Source organism: Stegodyphus dumicola, chromosome X1, assembly GCF_044657685.1.
Source record: "Stegodyphus dumicola isolate Sdum_Otavi_A_Nest chromosome X1, ASM4465768v1".
Taxonomy (NCBI): Eukaryota; Metazoa; Arthropoda; class Arachnida; order Araneae; family Eresidae; genus Stegodyphus; species Stegodyphus dumicola.
In genome coordinates this window covers 77,890,237-77,910,805 of record NC_140780.1, presented here as the reverse complement: position 1 = coordinate 77,910,805, position 20,569 = coordinate 77,890,237, and the positions used below count along the sequence as shown (strand labels likewise).

At 32.2% G+C, this 20,569-nt stretch overlaps 1 protein-coding gene across 1 annotated transcript in view; it reads right to left on the bottom strand.

The window, feature by feature from the left end:
- Nucleotides 1-20,569, bottom strand: part of KrT95D (phosphofurin acidic cluster sorting protein KrT95D) — a 104,083-nt gene that overhangs the window by 51,551 nt on the left and 31,963 nt on the right. Inside the window, exon 2 of the mRNA XM_085807687.1 lies at nt 4,783-4,899. The gene's annotated coding sequence lies outside the window, so the exon portion shown is untranslated. The remainder of the gene's footprint in view (nt 1-4,782; nt 4,900-20,569) is intronic.

Genomic DNA, 20,569 nt, shown 5'->3' with positions numbered 1-20,569 from the left:
TTACACCCAAAATTACTCACGAGAAAAACGCGACATTTGAATTACCCGTGTAATGTCCGCACCTGCAGTTTAGTCATTTAGTAAAAAAAGTGAGCGAATACGGTAATTCAAATTGCAAATAATTTCACTATGTGGAATATTAGCTTTATTTTTAGGTTTTTCCATAATATGAAACATCCCAGGGAGCCCAAGCTTCAGACGTATTGGTAAGATTAGTACAAAGGAATGAATTTTGTGAAGAAATTTCTGGTTTAGAAAGGAACAAAAATATTAAGAATAGTAAATTAAGTAATCTAAACCCTTTTTCGGATGAGAATGAGATATTTCGTATAGGTGGATGTTTATAAAATGCAGATTTTGATTATATATATATATATATATATATATATATATATATATATATATATATATAAAATCCCAAAATTCTCTGCACAAACTTACTAAAATTATTATGAAAACTCTTCATAGGAGATATTTATAGGTCTTCAAACATTCTTACACTGCACAAGGCCAGAATTTTGGCCAATAGGAGGATGAAATTTAGCTTTAAAAAATGTAAATAAATGTATAACATGCTTTAAAAATAAACCAAGATCTGAGCAACTTTTGGGAAACTTGCCTGCAGACAAAGTTAACCCTAGTCCTTTATTTCATAACTGTGGAATCAACTTCTGTGGCCCATTTTTGATTAAATACTAGAGTCAACCGCAAGGGCATATTTAAAAAAATTGTTTCAATATTTGTATGCTTTGAAATTAAGGCTATTGATTTAGAATTAGTAACACACTTATCTACAGCTGCATTAAATGCAGCTCTAAAATGCTTCTTCGCAAGATGAGAAATACCTTCTTGCTTTTATTTGGATAATGCTTGTAGCTTTGTTGGTGCAAATTCAGAAATAATGAGGTTGCATAATCTAATGAGCTATCTCCATAAAAGTTTAGCTAATTAAGGTTCAGAAAAAATACAAGTTTATTCCCCTGAGATCTTCAAATTTCAGTGGACAATGGGGAATCTGGAATGAAATTTTTTAAATATCATTTAAAACATACTGTAAGGTCAGCCAAACTTATGTTTGAAGAATTTTAAATTATAATCACAGAAATAGAAGGCATACTAAATAGTCGACCCCTTGTACCAATAATCAATAGATCCTAACAATTATTCAACTTTGGCATCTGGACATTTCTTAATAGGCTGTCCATTATTATCTATTCCTGAACCCAATGTAACTGACATTTGAGATAATTTTTTACCAATATGGCAGAGGACAACCAAATGAGTGCAACTAGTTTGGAAAAACTGGTCCCATGATTATTTAAATCACTTGCAATTAAGAAATAAGCAGAAATTTTAAAAGGATAATTTTAGTTCAGATAATATGGTCTTATTGAAGGATACTAACTTAAAACCATATAAATGGAAGCTAAGTTTAAAAAGAAAAAAGAGTAACAAAAGGTAATAAAGGGATCATACGGAAAGGTTTGAGTAGTGTTAGTAAAAGCATCTCAAAGCAGCTTTAAAAGAGGTATCAGCCAAATTTGTTTGCTTCCATTGCATAATTAAATTCCCATTTTGCATTGATCGTAAATAGTGTATTTGCATCTGTGTATATATATTATATCTGATTTTATTCACTTAATCTCCTTATTTTTCTTTTTCTTTTCTTTTTTTTTTTAAAGGGTGTATTTTTTTGTAAATTGCATAAATGTTGAACTATAATGTAAAATTGAAATTGAGATTTCAATGCGGTGTTTACATATGTTACGTCATTAGCTACACCTACACACCACAGCCCTCTAGCAGCATTTTTTATCCATGCCTGGGAGAATAAATTTATTCATTAGCAGTATACAGTCCAAATATAAAGTAGATTTAAGCACTTATTTAATATTAAAAAGTAGAGATATGAAATAAAATCTTAAATTATTGTATTAAGACATTACATGCATGTATTAAGAAATTACATTACATTATAAAATTATAAAATACTACTCTTCTTAAAGATATTAACAAATACTGATTATGGTACATAGTTTGAGAAAAAGCACAGGAACCAAAAACACAAAAGAAATAATCTAATATATTTTCTTGCAATCACATAATTTTACTTTGACGGCATACTAGGATAATGGAATTAATTCTTACATTTATTAATTACTTTAAGAGTTCTCGAAAATTAAAACTTGTGTACGTTATTGGTTGCAAAGAATAACAGAGAATTAAAACTGATAACAGCCTGAAAACTAAATACCAATGAAATATCATATTGAAATGAAATTTGATAAAATACAAGCAGTTTGAATACAAACTAATAAATAATGTCAGTATTTTCTGTTACCAGGACCAGACTGAGAAATGTATGTATGGATGTATGTATTTATATACATATAAAAATAATGTATGTGTGTATGCACATACAGATATATACACACATACATAAGCACATATGTGCTTAAATACATACATTTCTGAATCTGACTCCGATAACAGAAGAGTAACACATTGTCTTTCAATTTTGAACTTCAAAAGATTGAAAATCTGATTCTAAATTTTCAGAAGAATGATATCAATTAAAATGAGCTACTAAGCCTCCCTACATAATGCAGGAAAAATGATCACACAAAATGACATTTTTTATCACACAGAGCAAATCTTCTGATAAAATTTGGCAGCATATTGGAATTTTGCAAAGTTAGAAAAAATGAGCAAACTCACAGTTTAACTGCTGGTTTATCCTGATTGAACAATTTTTTTGTTTTTTTAAACAGAGCATTCAATTATTTTCCATTACAGTCAAAAGTCGTTAATTCGGACACCTATAATCCGGACCTCAAAGCTAAAAACTTCCTGCGCATGTGCCTTGTTGACATATGCGCATAGGCGTTTACGCGTGCGCGTAAGACCTTTACGACTGCACATATGCGTTTGCGCAAGCGCAGAATATGTTTTTGCGTGCGCGTTTTATGTATAACGGACGGTATAACCTAAAATTATCTAATTATCTATTTCAGTTAATCTTGATGATTGCGTTGTTTCTTAATCTTTGAATTGGATCAGACTTATTATTTTTTGCAAACTGTAAGAGCAATTTTATAAAAGTAAACTTGAACTTTCGATTATGTCAAATAGAATTTCTGATGCTGGAGCTCCCAAAGGATCTACAAAACGAAAGTATGTTTCGATGTCCATCAAACAAAAAGTGGAATTGCTGCAAACAATGGATAAAGACATGAAGAAGGTGACAGAGAGGTTAGTGAAAACGAAAAAATTCCGATTGACAAGTTAGTCAGTATTCTCGGCACAGCTATTACGGGACTTGAACAGCGGAACTTTGTAACTCAACAAGAAATTATGTCTGTTTATAGAATTAAAGAGAAAGTATTATCACATAGAACGAAGCAACTTAAACAACTTACATTGAAAGAAATGTTTAATAAAGTAAACAAATAAATATTAAGCTTTTTTTTTTTTTTTTTGTAAATTTTGATACCCTTTAGATCATAAATGTTCTTTATTTCATAAATTACGGTTTCATATTTTTAATTTTAGAATTTCTGCATGCCATCTTACGAGATTTCTGGAAAAATCGATAATCCGGAATCGCCGAAGTCCCAACGAGTCCGGATTAACGACTTTTGACTGTACCAATCATTTGCTTTACTCCCAGTAACTTTATTTCAGTGCTTCGCCAAATTTGAAAGCTGTACCTTGAAATAAGTTATGGGCTTTCATAACTGATCCAAAAATATATTTTGATAAGGTGATCACTGTATTATACCTATCCTATTCATTTAATTAGCAATCAGCTAATTGATAGTCACACAGAACGTTAAAATTTTTTGCATGCCAACAAGGCTGTAGTATTAACACCTTCCTACAGTGAGATAATTTTCAAAATTCTCGGTATTCTGGCTGCATTTTCAAGCATTAAATTTTTTTCAACCTTATTTAGTTGTTTGTATAGACAAATAAATACATATAATATTTCATTAAGTGCTGTAAAAGTGCTAGAAAACACTGAGAAAAAACATTGCATAGCTGATCATAAGTAAGAGATATAATGCATATAATTTATGAAGAAACAAGACATGTGCGAATTCACTTATTTTGTACTTTCTTAAGAAGTGATTATGTCAGATTTCAGGAAATGAAATTTGAAAAATCATACAGTAGCACTGCATTTCCAAATACTATCAATATATATATATATCCTGCCTACGATAATATTTTAGCCTTTGTTTATTATTAAGGAACAAAATCTAATTATATGGCAATCCTAATATGCACAGCTTTGTGAAAAGAATGACTATTTTGTTAAATCTAGCACAAATACAAAAAATTATGATTAACACAAAAATACATGATAGACTTCATGAGATTATGCAAGAGGCATAAAGTTGCTAATTTCATTTAACATCACTGAAAAGATTTGTGTCTTTACATGCAATCAACTGTCCATAAACAGAAATCTTGATGGTCTTAGGCAGTGCTGTACTAACATTTTGTACAGCCCCACAAATACAGCAGTTTGATTTATATTTCCCACACACAAAGAAAAAAAAAAAAAAAAAGAACCAAAAAGCAACTGAAATTCCCTTAGAAGGAAAATTATTGGAACAAAAATCATTCTTATCAAAGTTCATTCTTCTCTTATCAAAAACGATGTCGCAATACTGCTGTTTGTGATGCATTATGAATAGGTTACTAAATTTGAAACAAAATGACTGGCATCCCATTAAAAAGAACTGAAATTGCTTTACATTTCAGGTCATAATTTACCTGTCTTCATAAAAAAACATTCATCAACATACAGCATACAGAAAATCTAGTACAATCCTCAGTCTTACGGATCATCCATTATGCTTGCACAATGTCCAGGAATTCACATTAATATGCCTGTGGGAGAAAAAATATTGTAAAACACAAGATAATTCAGCCTTTTCTTGAAAAAATTAATTTTTCATATTTTTTAAAACCATGTAATTACTAAAATTGCATAAAGATAAAAACTTACAAGTCATACACCCATTCACATACTTTCACAAAAACTACAGGCTTTAACAATTACTACTGACAAGACTTTTCATTAGCAATTTTGAAATTTACTGGCTGCTTCTTATTCTAGCAAGTGATAGCCATTTACTTCTGACTAATCACACATTACTAACAAAGTAGAACTGAATTTATGAGTTTCGTAACTGAAACTCATAAATACAGTTTTTACTTTTGCATATTTGATACAATGCTTAATAATCTGACCAGCTAGGGTTTTGCTATGAAAGCCCAAATTTTCCCAAACTGTCATGAAAAAGGGGTAATCTTTTGAAAATTTTAATGGCAAAATGGTCCGATACTTCATACCTGGATTTATGCAACTTTTAATATACTGCCTTAATTTCTTGCGCGCTTTTCAAGATATATATACTTTCTTAACTCTTTTGGGACAAAAGGTGCACACCGCAGAGCCAGGCATTTCTTTTGCAAACACCTCTCCAGAGCTGGAAGAATTTCTGCAAGCTATTTCTGCTGCATTTTCTTTCAAGCCTAAATCCAGGATATAATGGAAAAATGAATGTATCATTAAATACTGTTCTGTACAGTATATATGTGCCGTATGCTTTTCATTATGCATCATTTAATACTGTTCTGTACAGTATAATGTGTCGTATGCTTTTCATTTACATTACATATACTTAACTTTCTTTTGTTACAATATTTTTATTTTGCACATTATTATTATTATTTTCTAGTATTTACTTACATATTAGTGACTTTTTTGGCAAGTAAACATTTTACTTAAAATTTATTTTTAGAGTGATAGCAGGGATTTATACACAGCCTTATGTTATAATCCTTTGCATTCATAATATCTCATCATCTCTTTGGAAGATTTTTGTGCGAATGTGAATAACAAAAGCTTTGCCGATGCACTTGCTTAGAATTTTCATTTAATGAAAGCAATTTGTGTATTTTGAAAGCAGTTTAGGTTTTCTTTCCGCAAGAGCAACATCTCGCAAATTTTTATTTTGGACAGCAAAAACTTTTTAGTCATTCCTTCTTTTCTCCTCATTACAGTTACACAACTATTTACTCCCATGTCTAAAACGTCTATACACCAATGATGGAGACATGAAAAAATGATGATTATATAAATGGTACCCTTGACCAGTTTAATAATTTACGTTTCTAAATCAGATGATGGTGGTTCAGTGAGTTTTAACACTTTTAAATTTTTAACAATATTTTAATTCACTATATACAGAGCATATTCTTAGGCCACCGCCTTCAACAAGCAAACTTTATTCTCTCACAACATGCGAGCATCAGCACCCTCTAGCCCTTTTTTCCCTTTCAAATTATACAACACTCACCACCTGAACTCAGTGGAGAGTTCATCTTTTATTAATATATTCTAGAACATTCAATTACAATTTCGACAATCAATCCTAGAGAAATGGTTAAATATAACAAGCATGCATATATAATTATAAGCACATAAATTTTACAAAACATTAAATGATATCTATCGGCGAGGTCAGGAGAATCAAACCTAAAAATATAAAATACAAACATTTAGTTAAGTTCCATATTATATAACAATTGTTTAGGCCTTTTTAAGGTACCGGTAGGTGTTTTAAATTTGCAAGATCATATTTTACCATCTCTGCCTGGCATTAATTCCAAAATTTTACCTATCGTCATGAATCAAGACAATATCGTTGATTTTAAACTGAGATGCGTTCGAGTGTGGAGAACAAATATTGGCAGATCTCAGATTAAAAAGATACTCCGTTCTCCAATGCTTCCAAAAATTATTTAAAATATCTTGATGGTATTTATATCGTTTAATAATTGAATTTCTTGATCCAATCAAATTATATGATGTAATTTTATTAGCAGGCAGAGACAGTAATCGTCTACCAACCAGAAAATGACAGGGTGTTAGGGGAGAAGGTTCATTGGGATCGGTAAATATGTAGGTAATTGGTCTACAATTAATCATTGCCTCGATTTCAATGAATACTGTTTCAAGCACTTTCACAGTAAGGAATGATCGACCAATAATTTTGCGTAAACTGAATTTTATGGTTCGTACCATACGCTCCCCAAAGCCCTACCACCATGCAGGGGCATAGCTAGAGAAGGGCAAGGGGGGGCATCTGTCCCCAGGCACAGCATCCCAGGGGCGGCAAATTGATATTACGAAATTTTAGAATTAAATGTTTCCCATCCTTGGCGAGCAGTAGGGGCGTGAAATCTTCAGTTGTCCCTGGGCACTGAAAACCCTAGCTATGACTCTGCCACCATGGACCCCTCTCGATAATAAATTTGCAATTTATGTCCCTAGCAGAAAATAATTCTTTTACATACGAGTCACTCAAAGGTTTGAAAATATGTTTTAGATTTTTGTCTGCTCTTTTAAAAGTCTTGGCAGAGTGCACGGTGGTACACAGTCCTCGATGAGCTAAAAATTTGCAGAAAGCTAGTAAAAAACTTTAAATGCTGAGATCAGTTACTATTTCTATATGTAATGCACGAGTGACCGAACACATTAACAGCAGCATGTAAACTTCACCTTGCCTGTCTTTCGTAAAAAATGGACCAGTGAAGACCAACCCGGTCACAGCAAATGGAGGCGACTCTTGGATTCTGTCTGGAGGAAGTGGAGCGATATCCTGTACCCCAGGACAAGCACTATCTCGTCTGCATATCACACATTGCTGATGATAGTCTTAACACACTCTCTTCCCTTAATTATCCAATATTTGACTCTGATCTGAGTTAGCGTCGAATTAACTCCAGCATGGAATACCTTTTCATGCGACTCCATGATGATCAACTCGATGAACTTGCATTTAGAGAGTAATAGAATAGGGTGTTTTAAATTCTCGTGACAATCTGCAAATTGAATGCGACCTTTCAACCGAAGAATTCCCTCCTCATCAAGCCTTGGATTAAGGGAGTAGATGGAAGAAACAAGAATTGATTTTTTATTTGATAATTATTTCCACTTGATATGATTCTCGTTGCATAATTTTTACCTAATAATGTTCAGCTGCTTTAATCTCAAAAGCACTTAAAGGTCCATTCTCTGTAGACCTTTTCAGAAGCCTCCCAATAAATCTTAATACATAGGCAGTAATTCAAAGTAATTCTCCTAAAGAATTGAATTTTCCCAGATCCAGAATTGGGGATTCATTGTCAATTGCAGGTGCAGTCAAAACAATACCTTTTCTTAACTCTAATGATTCTGAATTTGGTTGTAATTTCTTTCGTTTCGGAAAGTTTTTAGTAGGAAAACATAACCAGTGTGGCTCATGCCACCACAGATCATTCTTAACTAGTGGAGCACTAATTCCTCGAGTCAGTAAATCTGAAGCATTTTGATTTCCTTCGCAGTAGTTCCATAATTTTTTGTTGCATATACCCTGTACTTCCGTAACACGATTGGCGATAAATGGTTTTCAATTATTTGGGAAACCTTTAATCCGAGTAATGGCGATTTCGGAATCGCTCCAAAAATAAACATCCTCAATTAAATCACCAAACAATTTTTTTAAAGATTTATACATTCGAGCAGCCACGAGTGCTCCCACAAACAAGGAAGCATGATTGATTTTAAAGGTGCAACCCTCCATTTCGACATGATAAAGTAAGTTTTAATTTCTGAATCACTTGTACAGTATCTGAAATATGCGATGGTCCCACATGCTTTAAGACTAGCTTTTGAAAATAGGTGAAGGCTTATATTCATTGGATCATTATCAAAGAAATTTCGCTGTATTGATATTTCAGTTAAATTACCAAGTTCATCCCACCAAATGTTGAATTTGTCCTTAATCTCCGCAGGAAGGACATCATCCCAGTCAGCACCGGAACACCACATTTCTTGCATAATAATTTTCGCCCGAATAACAAAGGGCGTAATAAATCCAAATGGATCGTATATTTGGGCAATACTTTGTAAAAGTTTCCTTTTTGTAGCAAAATTGTTTTCAGTAGAAAAGTCAATTAAATTTTTTAAATTTAACTTTATATTGTCCTTAACGGAATTCCAAATTGTGCACAAAAAATTTGATTCACTAGTTAATTTGCTATCTGATTTCTTAATCCCATTTAAGAACCATAAATCATTTAATGCTTCAGAATTAGTTCTTAATTTTCTGAAATTCATCCCAGCATCCTTAAATATATTAACCACATCTACAGATAACCAACATGCATCTTCAACTGTTCCTGCTCCAAAATATAGGTCGTTGATATAGATAGAAGAATTTAACATTTTGAAACTGTCCAGCATTTTATCTTTATATTTCCAAATGTAATATTTTATAGTGGCGGCCAAAATGAAAGGAGATATAGTCAAACCGAAAGCTACGCAACATATTTGCATAATCTTAAGGGAGTCATTATTTTCATTAAACAAAAGAAATTTTAGAAATTGTCTACCACCTTCAGCAATTCCTATCATCAAAAAAGCTTTTTCAACATCTCCACAAAACACTATTTTGAACTTGCGAAAATTTAACATAATGTCTAGTATATGGGGATTTAGATTAGATCCTGATTCAAGGTAGTCATTTAACGAATTCGTGTCCTCTGTCCTCGAGCTAACATCGCACACAATTCTTACCTTAGTAGTTTCACTAGATCGTATCACTGCTCGGTGCAGCATAAAATATTTCAAATTTGTATCATTATTTGGACATTCCTGCACAATTCCTTCCAATATCTGGTTCTCAGTTATATTTTTATATTCCTGAAAAATCTCCGGAGTTTTATTTAGTTCATTGTGAAGGTTTGCGAACCGTTTCTTAGCTACCTTAAAATTATTTTCCAGACTATTCGAACTGTATTTCCAGATTAAATTTGCCTCATATCTACCATTTTTTAAACTGCAAATTTCTTTCAAACTGGTCTATTATTTCGCAGTCAATATCGGAATAATCATCAGAATCATTAATTCCCATATGTTCCAATTCCCCAAAATCTCTTAAATCTTTCAACATAATAGTGTTTGTCATTATCGCTAAATTTTCAGAACAATTTTTATTCGTTTTGTATTTCTCGATTCCTGCAGCAACCCAACCAAACACAGAACTGACTGCGTACAATCCTTCAGATATTTTAATTCTTTCGGAATAAAATACATTCCAGAATTCATCCCCGCCAATTAATATATCAACATCTGTGTTATTTTTTCTAGAGCAATTGGCAATCTGCAACCCCAGATGCTCCATGAAGTCTGCAATTTGTTTACTACGCACATTAACGGGCGCCGAGAAAATAACATCCGAGATCGTACATTCAAATTTTATTTTATTATTTTGTTTCCAATTCTGAATTTCGATTTCAACAACTGGATAGGAATGATTCATTGCCTTGGTCGCACCAAATGAATATACAGAAAGTCTTTCATAACGGATTGGAGTAAGTTTTCAATAGTCGGACAATTTTTTCGTTATAAATGATCTGTGACTGCCTTGATCAAGAATTAATCTAGTTAATTTTGATTTAAATTTAGAACAAGCATAAACTGTACAAGTTTGTAACAATATTTCCCTGGCATTACCGTCATTATTATTATCACATTGAGGAACAGAAGCAATCAATTTTAAGTTTTGAACTTACTTTCCTCAGAATTCAAAGTCAGAGATTCATTTTCATTTTCGGAATAACCTTGTTCCAACTTTTTGTTTACAGGGGATTTATTAGTACAAATCGATTTATTGTGATTCATACCGCCACATTTATTACATTTAGTTTTATTTCTACACTTTTTTGATGTATGAAATTTTTTAAAACAAGAATAGCAGCGGTTTTCAGATCTTAGTTTCGTTAATTTATCAGAAACATTCACTTCGCATTTAAATGACTCATGTAAATTATCACAGAAGATGCATTTTCGGTTAACTGCAGTATGAAATGCAGCTGTGGGTGTATTTTTTACATATTTTCTATTCTGATCGATCGACTCGCGAAGGCACAAGATTTTCCCTTTCATTTAATACTAGATTTGAAACTTCCCTGCATTCTATTTTCTTTTTAATAAATTGTGTTAATTCCGAAACTTCAACTTTATCTTTTGATCCTCTTTGCCGATTAAATTACAAAACTAAATCGTCCGGAATTAATTTTAATAATATTAGTTTATATTTAAAATATTTTAATAATAATAATATTAGTAAATGTCCATATGAGCTAGAAGTTACCTCTAAAGCTTCCAGATTACGAATCGAAACTTCTAATTCATCATATTATTTATGTAAAGCCTTTACATTGGCAGAATTTTTAACGGCTTCTAAATTGAGAATTTGATTCATGAATGAATTAATGATCAGGTCTTTTCGACAATATCTGTCCTTTAGTGATGCTACACAACTATCATAATTACTTTCTGTTAATCCAAAGCCTGAAATAACATTCAAAGCTTGTCCTGTTAAGAATGTTTTTAAGTATGCAAATTTTTGCATTTTTGAGAGCATTTCATTTTTATCTATTGAATTTTCGAAACTATTACAAAATTTATTCCATTGTTTGGGGTCTCCCCAAAATTTATCAATCATTAATTTTGGTAATTACAGCGTACTATTTTCACTCGAACTGGAACTTACCTGCACAATTTCATTACTACTAGACTTTTATATCAGATCTTTGGTGATTCCTCGCTGGTGGTACTGCGGTAACCACATCTAAAAACTGCTTAATTTGACTACAAACAATAATACATTTGTCACTATATTCTTCACTTAAACTATAATCTTCTTCAATTAAGTTAACATCAATTAACTCTTGTATTTCATAATCAAGCATTCTCAAATTATTTTTCTTTTCGGTTAATAATTAAAAAAATTCCCATAATTCTTTAATCGAATTTTCCTCTCCTTCCATTTTTAATTTATCTTCAGTCACTTTAATTAACTTTGTAACAGACGATTTCAATGTGGAACGTTTACGTTTCAACATGTCTAATTTAGCTTTCATTTTATTTAATTTAAATACAAATTGAAACACTCAGATCGAACACATTAATTCTTCTCAAAATCTTATATTCCTGACTGATGCACCATTTAATAACTTACGTTTCTAAATCAGATGAATGGTGGTTCAGCGAGTTTTAACACTTTTACATTTTTAACAATATTTTAATTCACTATATACAGAGCGTATTCTTAGGGTGCTGCCTTCAACAAGCAAACATTATTCTCTCACAAAATGCGAGCATCAGCGCCCTCTAGCCTTTTTCTCCTTTCAAATTATGCAACAACCAGAAAGTTTTTTTAAGTAAAAATTTAAAAACTCTTTCTGTATATAATTCTCAAGTTTCTTTTAACTCGTTTCTTTTCCTGTATAAATGATAAAGTTGCAAATATAATCTGATTTAAATCCACATAATTTGTTAAAATGTTTTGGTGCTTTAACACTATAATGCTCAAAACAGAAACATTTCACATACACAAGGTATAATTCTTGATTAGAAAGGGGACTGCAAGCCCAAATGCCTTAGCCTTCCCCCTAAAAAACCACCTCTTATAACATTTATTAATAAATACCATGTATGCATTTAGAAAGAAGTACCCAATGCTAAAAAAAATCTCCAACAGCATTTATCAATAAATACCACATGCATATTTAAAGAGATATCAGAAAGCCTGTAAACTAAGATCATGTCCATCACCTCATATAACCAAAATCCAAGTGCATGTTACTCAACTTTGTCTCATGTTGAGTAGAAGGTCTACATGTATCTCAAATCCCATAGACATATAACGCCATCTTGTACAAAAAATTTTAGTTCCTAAAACGTTCCAAAACTCTGACACAAATGCATGATGGATGGAGAACACACTGTCATACCAGTGTGTCAGTTGGGAAATAAGTATGTTTCATGCTGGGAAGTCTGTGTGATGGTTGAAGTGAAGGGGTTAATAAAATACTCTAGACCACTACTGTATACTTTAACAAAAACTTAGGGTTTAGAATTTAACATCACAAAGACAAAGAGTTAAAGGTTTCCTCTATAAACTTTACTGTAATTTAGGCTAGCACCCTAACTACCTTTACCATTTGCTTGTATCAAGAATACTGAAATTAAGGAAATTGTTACAGTTCCAACATTTGACCTGTAGACATAATGAGACTCTAATCAACCCTTTTGCTAAACAAATAATTGCTCTGAAAAACTTTCAACTGCATTTATTTTCTCTCTCTCTCTCTCTCTCTATATATATATACATACAGAATTAGCTGGTCAGACTCATAATGCTGGTGAGGTTAATAATCTGAGTTTATATTTATTGTTTGAATACCTTTTCATATACTATTAAAAATTTTTTCTTTATTTTGGCTGAGTACAGCCCCCTCCAGTTATTGCTTTAACACTGAATACTTGAGAGTTTACATGATTACATGCCTATGCAGTTCTTTTATGAGACTAGTACCAACTATCACTCCTATTTCACACTGCAAAATACTGTTACTGCATGTAATTAACAAGCAACATATATTTTTAGCTTTAAAAATGCTTCAAATACTAAACTGAATCCAATCCTTGGGATTCCCCCAAAAAGCTATTAAATATTATTACATACAAATAAAGGTAAATGATTTCTTATTTCAAGAGATATTCATTTCCGACTGCCAGGGATATTTTACCAAAACACATAAAAAAATGATCTTCTGAACTTGATTAGGATTGTCTAAAAGCAGCAACTTTAATTTTTCTCAGTTTAAGCATGGCTGAACCATTAAGCAAAATAAGCATGTGCTTATGGTGTCGAGAAAAGAGGGCACCACAAAAAGGTATTTAGGGACTTAGGAAAGGGAGTACCACAAAAATTTCTCATTTCTAGTTTTATCATGGAATGCATGAGACAGTTGCACTAAAATTGAGAGAGAAAAAATGGTGAAAAAAGTGAAGTATATGTATATGGGGTCACATAATTCTTTTAAGTCCTTAAGGCCTTTATATGATTAACCCTGCCCTGCAGTTGAGATTCGAGCATTCAAAGTTAATCCCTCGAATGTATTACAATTAAGAAATTACACTATCTCTTCTTATTACTTGGTCAAAAATAAGTTTCCACAAAAATTCCTTAATTGGCCTTATTTTTGCAACTGTTGGTTGCAGATACAGACAGTTACAAAAATATTTCATATTTTCTTATTTTTAAATTAAAAAAATGTATATAAAATATCAAATCTAAATTTTTACAAGTTCCTCCAGTTCCCATAATTGCATTTAGGAAAATTTTGCATTCCCAAATAATGAAACACAAAATGCTCGACTCCCATATGACAAAAAATAATAAAATTGGGAATCATATTCTGGGGCAATATACAAATTGAAGAGCAAATCGTCTGCATTTGTACATAATTAAAAATAAAAAATCATTTAGAAAAATATCTTATTTACAGAATCTTACAGAATTCATGTTCTAGAAAACATTGGCAGGCTACAATACTGACACGTAGCCAATTTGTAATACAAGTTGTATCACATTGGGTTTGCATAAAACTTAGTTCTTTAGGAAGTGTAACTTCATCAAACATGAATTTCTGCACTGCATAAAACTTGGTTCTTTAGGAAGTGTAACTTCATCGAACATAAATTTCTGCATTTCCGATTGCTGGCAAAATGCTCTATTTTTGAAGAAATATATTTTCTTTCTCATCAGTTGCCAAATTTCACAGCCCCATTATGATTAATTCTGACAAAAACAAATACTAATCAGAAAAAAAAATGACTATTAAACTTCAAAAGAGCAAATCTACATATACTTAAAAATATGCGTGCTACAGGCATACCTGAGTTGCCACATAAATAGCTTTTGGTGACATGGTGTGCAGCCTCATCAATAATTTTTCTTGTTTTTTCAGTGGGAATGCAAATAATAAAGAATCCCTATTTTTCTTAATTTTTAATGAACAAATCTAAAGGTAAAGAACATTTACTTTAACCCACCTAAATATAAAGGATGGATTTAAATAATCTCAATTGCAATACAGTTAACAGAGAATTTCAAAAAGTATTATGTATTTCATTTCAGCATACAAGAGAATTTCCTTGTTGTGGATCACAACAGAATATTTAAATTTTGGAAGTAATGCACTCTCAGTCAAAAAATATTAGACATTATCTTTTTTTAATATCAAAATTCTTTCCACTTCTTGTTATTCAGTAATTAACCATTCTCGTTTTACATTGAGTGCATTAATTAAGCAAGCATTTAGTGTCCACCTTTAATAGTTTGAAAATGACATTTAAACTTGGCATTTTCTAGATATTTCCATATTTGGCATGCATCAGTGATATCTGTATTATGATTCATGAGGGATTTAAAGCTGCAGAAATAAATCTAGTTGCTTAAAAAAATCCTTTACATGTTTGTGCAAATTAAAGCTTTTAATTTTCTCTCCAGTCCCAAAATTTATTCCATCAGTATGGTCAATGTTTCTATCAGCTATAAAATTTGCTAAAAGTATTCTATGACATGTTGCCTGAATGTTCCAAGAAGACATGTCACTTTATTCAGATATAATAAGCTTAAGCTCTATTAGTATGATTCATATCCCCCCTCCCCATTTTCAGGAGTTTAACTTCCAAAAACTAACTATACAGACATATTTCAGCAACACAAAATATAATACCAAAGAATTAAATTTTGCCCAATGAATATGAGCACTTTTCATATTTAAATACCGTAATTTCCAGAAGAAACGCTGCGGCGTTTACGTGTTTAAAACTTAAATTTTCAGCGGGTGCGGCGTTTCTACCCATGCGGCATTTAGGTGCACTAAAAATAAAATATTTCCTATGATGGTCATTGTACATAGTTTGGATGGCCTTGTCATTGTGCATAGACTGGTGCTGTTCCCACACAAAAGACCACTCAGTTGCTTTTTGAGGACATTATTTTGTTTACATTCTTTCCCTTGAACGGACCTACATGCCTTATTCACCCTAAACGAGATCTCAGAACAATAACATTCTTCCCCCTTTCAAATCAACATTCTCATCAGTTTGAATAGCCTCTTTCCTCTGACATTTGATGAATCTTCCAGGACCCATCCTCTCCCCACCCCTGCCTTTTCTGCAATTTTTTTCAAAGGCGGACACGACTCCACCTGCCTCGCAATAACGAACTCTGACGTATTTCCCCTTCAGCATGAATGGATTTTTCTTGCCATTCTGCCAAATACAGATCCCATCAGTTTGGGTACAAGTACTTGTTGGATAGTTTTTAAGCAAGAAGGGAGCGGAAAATTTTTGAAAATGTCTCTAAACGGCACAGAAGCTATACATTTCTTACCTTTAATTTATTTTTGAGTTATGGTTTCATTTCATGCATTTTTCTTAACTGGTATGTCATATATCAGGACTTAAGTTGAGTTTTTGCATCTATACGGCCCACGACGATGTCACGCGCAGTTTAATCTATTGCAGCGTTTCTGTATAATTTAAATTTTTTTCCCGCCATTTTTCTCGAGTGCTGCGTTTACGCTGATGCGGCCTTTCTTCCGGAAATTATGGTACATATACAATGCTAAGATTTTGCAAGATTTAATTTATTTCACTCTTCTAAATATTTATTTATTATTTTTTGAGAAATGTTTAATGGTGAAAATGCAGATCAGCCTGGATAGTTGGACATTTTCCTCGCATTTTTGGGTATTTTATTTTCACTGCACATTAAGACAACTTTTCTATGAATGTTTTTTTATAAATTAGCATAAGACATGGTTTGTCCAATATTTATCATTTAGAAATATTCATTATGAAAAAGTCATGCAACCAGTCACTGGGAACCAAACCTGTTATGAATTACCAGTGTTCAGTAGCCTTATGCACTCAGGAACCACTGGACAACTGGAATGGGCTCACATTACACATCTGGGAAACCTGAGGCACAGCAACCCTCTTCATTCACTGAGAACCAAATCCGGCATTAATTACCAATATTCACTGCTTTTATTTAGCTGGTTACTTAAAGTATAACAGAGGCAGTTGTATAATACGGCAGACTGATAGCATCGGATTTACTTGTCTTGAACAATACTTAAAAAAAAAAAAAAAAAAAAAAAAAATCCCTGCATACAAAGTTTGATAAAATATTTTTACATTAAAATTTTAATTTGGGTAAAACCTCCTAGATGTAGAAATCAGCACAATTGAGTGAATCATTATTTCCTGCCTTATATATATAAATGGCTACCTATTCTTTCATCAATCTGAAGATATAAACTTGAATAAAATTTAACAATATCATATCCAAATTTATCTCTGAATACCCAAAAATAATGATATTCCATTAAAGAAACAATTATAGTTAATCATTTTTACAGGCAATATGTAAAAAGACAAGCCTAATTAGCATCATCTGATCAAAAGTGATCAAACAGTTTCTGAAATGCAAATCAAAGCATTATGTCATGTGGCAGTGAAACATGTGTTTTGTGAATATCCGAGTGAATTTTTGCAATACAGCATTTGATTTCAGTATGTTAAGACTTGAAATGGTTTGTTATGGCTCCAAAGTATAAGTTATAAGAATCTACGAAGTGCCAAATCATTGGCCATTGAGAAACAGCACAATCATGGAAGCAGCTATAAGGTATTTCTCCCGCCTTCTTAGCGAGCCTTCGTGGTGTAGTGGTCTACACGCTCAGTGCATAATTGAGAGATCCATGGTTCGTTTCCCGGCAAAGGCGTTGCAAATTTTTCATCTTGCCTGCTTTAAAAAAAAAAAAAAAAAAAATGGTTAATCTTTGGATTATGGTAACTTGGCGATTTTTTGGTGAAAATTTGGTGACCAAACCTGCTACAGCAACCTGCTAGTTTTTGTTTGGACGCCATTTTGTTTTCACGAAGTAAAGACTTTTTTTTTTTTTTTTTACTCAACAATTTTTCCCAACAATCTGCTAGCCGAATTACACTTATGCCACTTATGCTAGAACTTTTATGGAACAAAAGTGCTTAATCATGACGAAGATTAGGTGCGAAATTGGGAGAAAGTGCAGAATCGCAAACTGCTTGCCACATTTTTAAAAATTGCACATACACGGTATCCATGTACTTATATTTACGATCTATTTTCACTTAAAAAAAAAATCCCATAATTGCACAAAAATGGCATTGCGCACACTCTTGACTTTATCCATGTATACTGCTAAAGTCCTAGCTAGTAACCTTTATTGCCTTACCAAAATGTCGCCAAACTACCTGTTACCATATTCCAAAGATTAGCCCAAAAAATACCTAATGTCTCTACAGTGGTGCCCGAATTAAAAGGGTGTTGGATGATGATTCTCCTCATCCAGGATTTGGCGATCGAGTCCCCTAAAAACCCAAGTCGTCCTTTAAAAAGGGGAGTATACAAGGTATTTCTTCCCCCTTCTTCGCGAGCCTTCGTGGCGTAGTGGTCAGCCAACACCTCCTTATAGAAGGAAGCCGGGACACTGGATTGTGACGTCACGCGTAGTCGTCTATGTCGAAACCCCGAGAGAGCAACGAAACAAAACAGGCTGCGCGCTAGTGCCGTACTTAACGTTGATTTCACTATTTGATATAGATACTTGGGTGGGATTTTATTCAGAGATTCAATTATATATAATGAATAATTTAATTACTTCAAAATTTAACACAATAAAATTTGACATAAATTTAAGAATTTTTTGTTTCTTATTTCTTGACTTTAATGAATTATACTTCCTTGTAGGTTTCACAGCAGCATTTAAAAAGTTAAAAATCAGCCATACTAACTCAAAAAAGGAATTTCTGACTTTTCCCTCATAATTTAATACAGTCAAAAGTCGTTAATTCGGACACCCATAATCCGGAATGATCTATAATCCGGACCTCAAAGCTACAAACTTTCTGCGCATGCTTCGCGTTCACGCATGCGCACAGGCGTTTACGAGAGCGCGTAAGACCCTTACGGCTGCGAATATGTTTGTGCGCATGCGCGTTTAATGTTTAACGGAGTTATACGCTAAGCTAAAGTTATCTAATTCAGTTAATGTTGCAGATTGCGTTGTTCCTTAATCTTCGAATTGGATCCGGCTTATTATTTTTTGCAGACTGTTAGAGCAATTTTATAAAAGTAAGCTTGAACTTTCGATTATGTCAAATAGAATTTCCGATATATATTTACTACAAAGCGAAAGTATGTTTTGAAATCCGAAATCTGTTTATCAATTTCACGCTGCTCTGCGGCAGAGGTGGGGGCAGAAACGTCATTATTAGATTATGATAGATTAGAAAGATTATGTCAAATAGAATTTCCAATATATATTTACTAATATGTAATTTGTATCTACAAAGCGAAAGTATGTTTTGAAATCCGAAATCTGTTTATGAATTTCACGCTGCGGATTGGAAGTTGATCTGTCAACACTATCCTTATCTTCAGAGCAGATGTTTTTATTTTATTTGGATTATAATTCCGTACTAAGTTTAGTATTTCGTCTCGATGTACTCCGTCTTTGATATGATTTAAATCAAGTTCCTCGTCATTATAATTCGCTTCCGATAGTGAAGAAAGTGACCCAGAGGTTATTGAAAACGAAAACATTTCGATTGACAAATTAGTCGGTATTCTCAACACAGCAATTATAGGACTTGAACAGCGGAACTTTGTAACTAAACAAGAAATTATGTCTGTTTAATAGAATTAAAGAGAAAGTATTATCACATGAAACGAAGCAACTTACATTGAAGGAAATGTTTAATAAAGTAAACAAATAAATATTAAGCTTTTTCTTTTTGTAAATTTTGATACCCTTTAGATCATAATTGTTCTTTATTTCATAAATTACGGTTTCATATTTTTAATTTTGTAATTTTTGCATGCCATCTTACCAGATTTAAACTGATGATCTATAATCCGGAAAAATCGATAATCCGGAATCGCCGAAGTCCCGATTAACGACTTTTGACTGTATTGCTTTATATTTTTCTAATATTTATGAAAAAAACCCAAATTATCTGCATACAAACTATTACTTATCATTTCATTTTTCTTCCAATCAGTAATTTGTCTTTAAAAGAAAATGGTATAAAAATGCACTAAATTTTGTCTATAATATGCTATGTGTCTTGCAAGTTTCAAATAAATTAGTATATCAGAGGTTTGCTTAGCAAATAATTCAATGTGCAATTTAAAATTATTGCTTAAATCTGTAGAACCAATAATATTAGTTGTATATGTACTTAACTGTATTGTGTTAGTTATATAGCTGAACTTGAAAATAAAGATTCACAAGTGAAAAATAAAAAAATTTTATTTACAATTTTATGCAAGCAGTCAGCATAACAACACAACACCTAAGTTATAACATACAAATAAGTTAAAACCAGCTGATCTCTTTTTATCAATAAATTATTCAAACTTTCTTGTAAAAATTGAAGCAGAAATCTCATTAAGCATATTGCCATACTAAGAAATCTCATCAATTCTTATTTATTAACAGGTGTGAAAATTTCAAAACTGCTTCTATATTAATTGGGTCTCATCAGAAACAATAAGATGAGACTATGTGACCTTAATATTTAAATTTTGATACT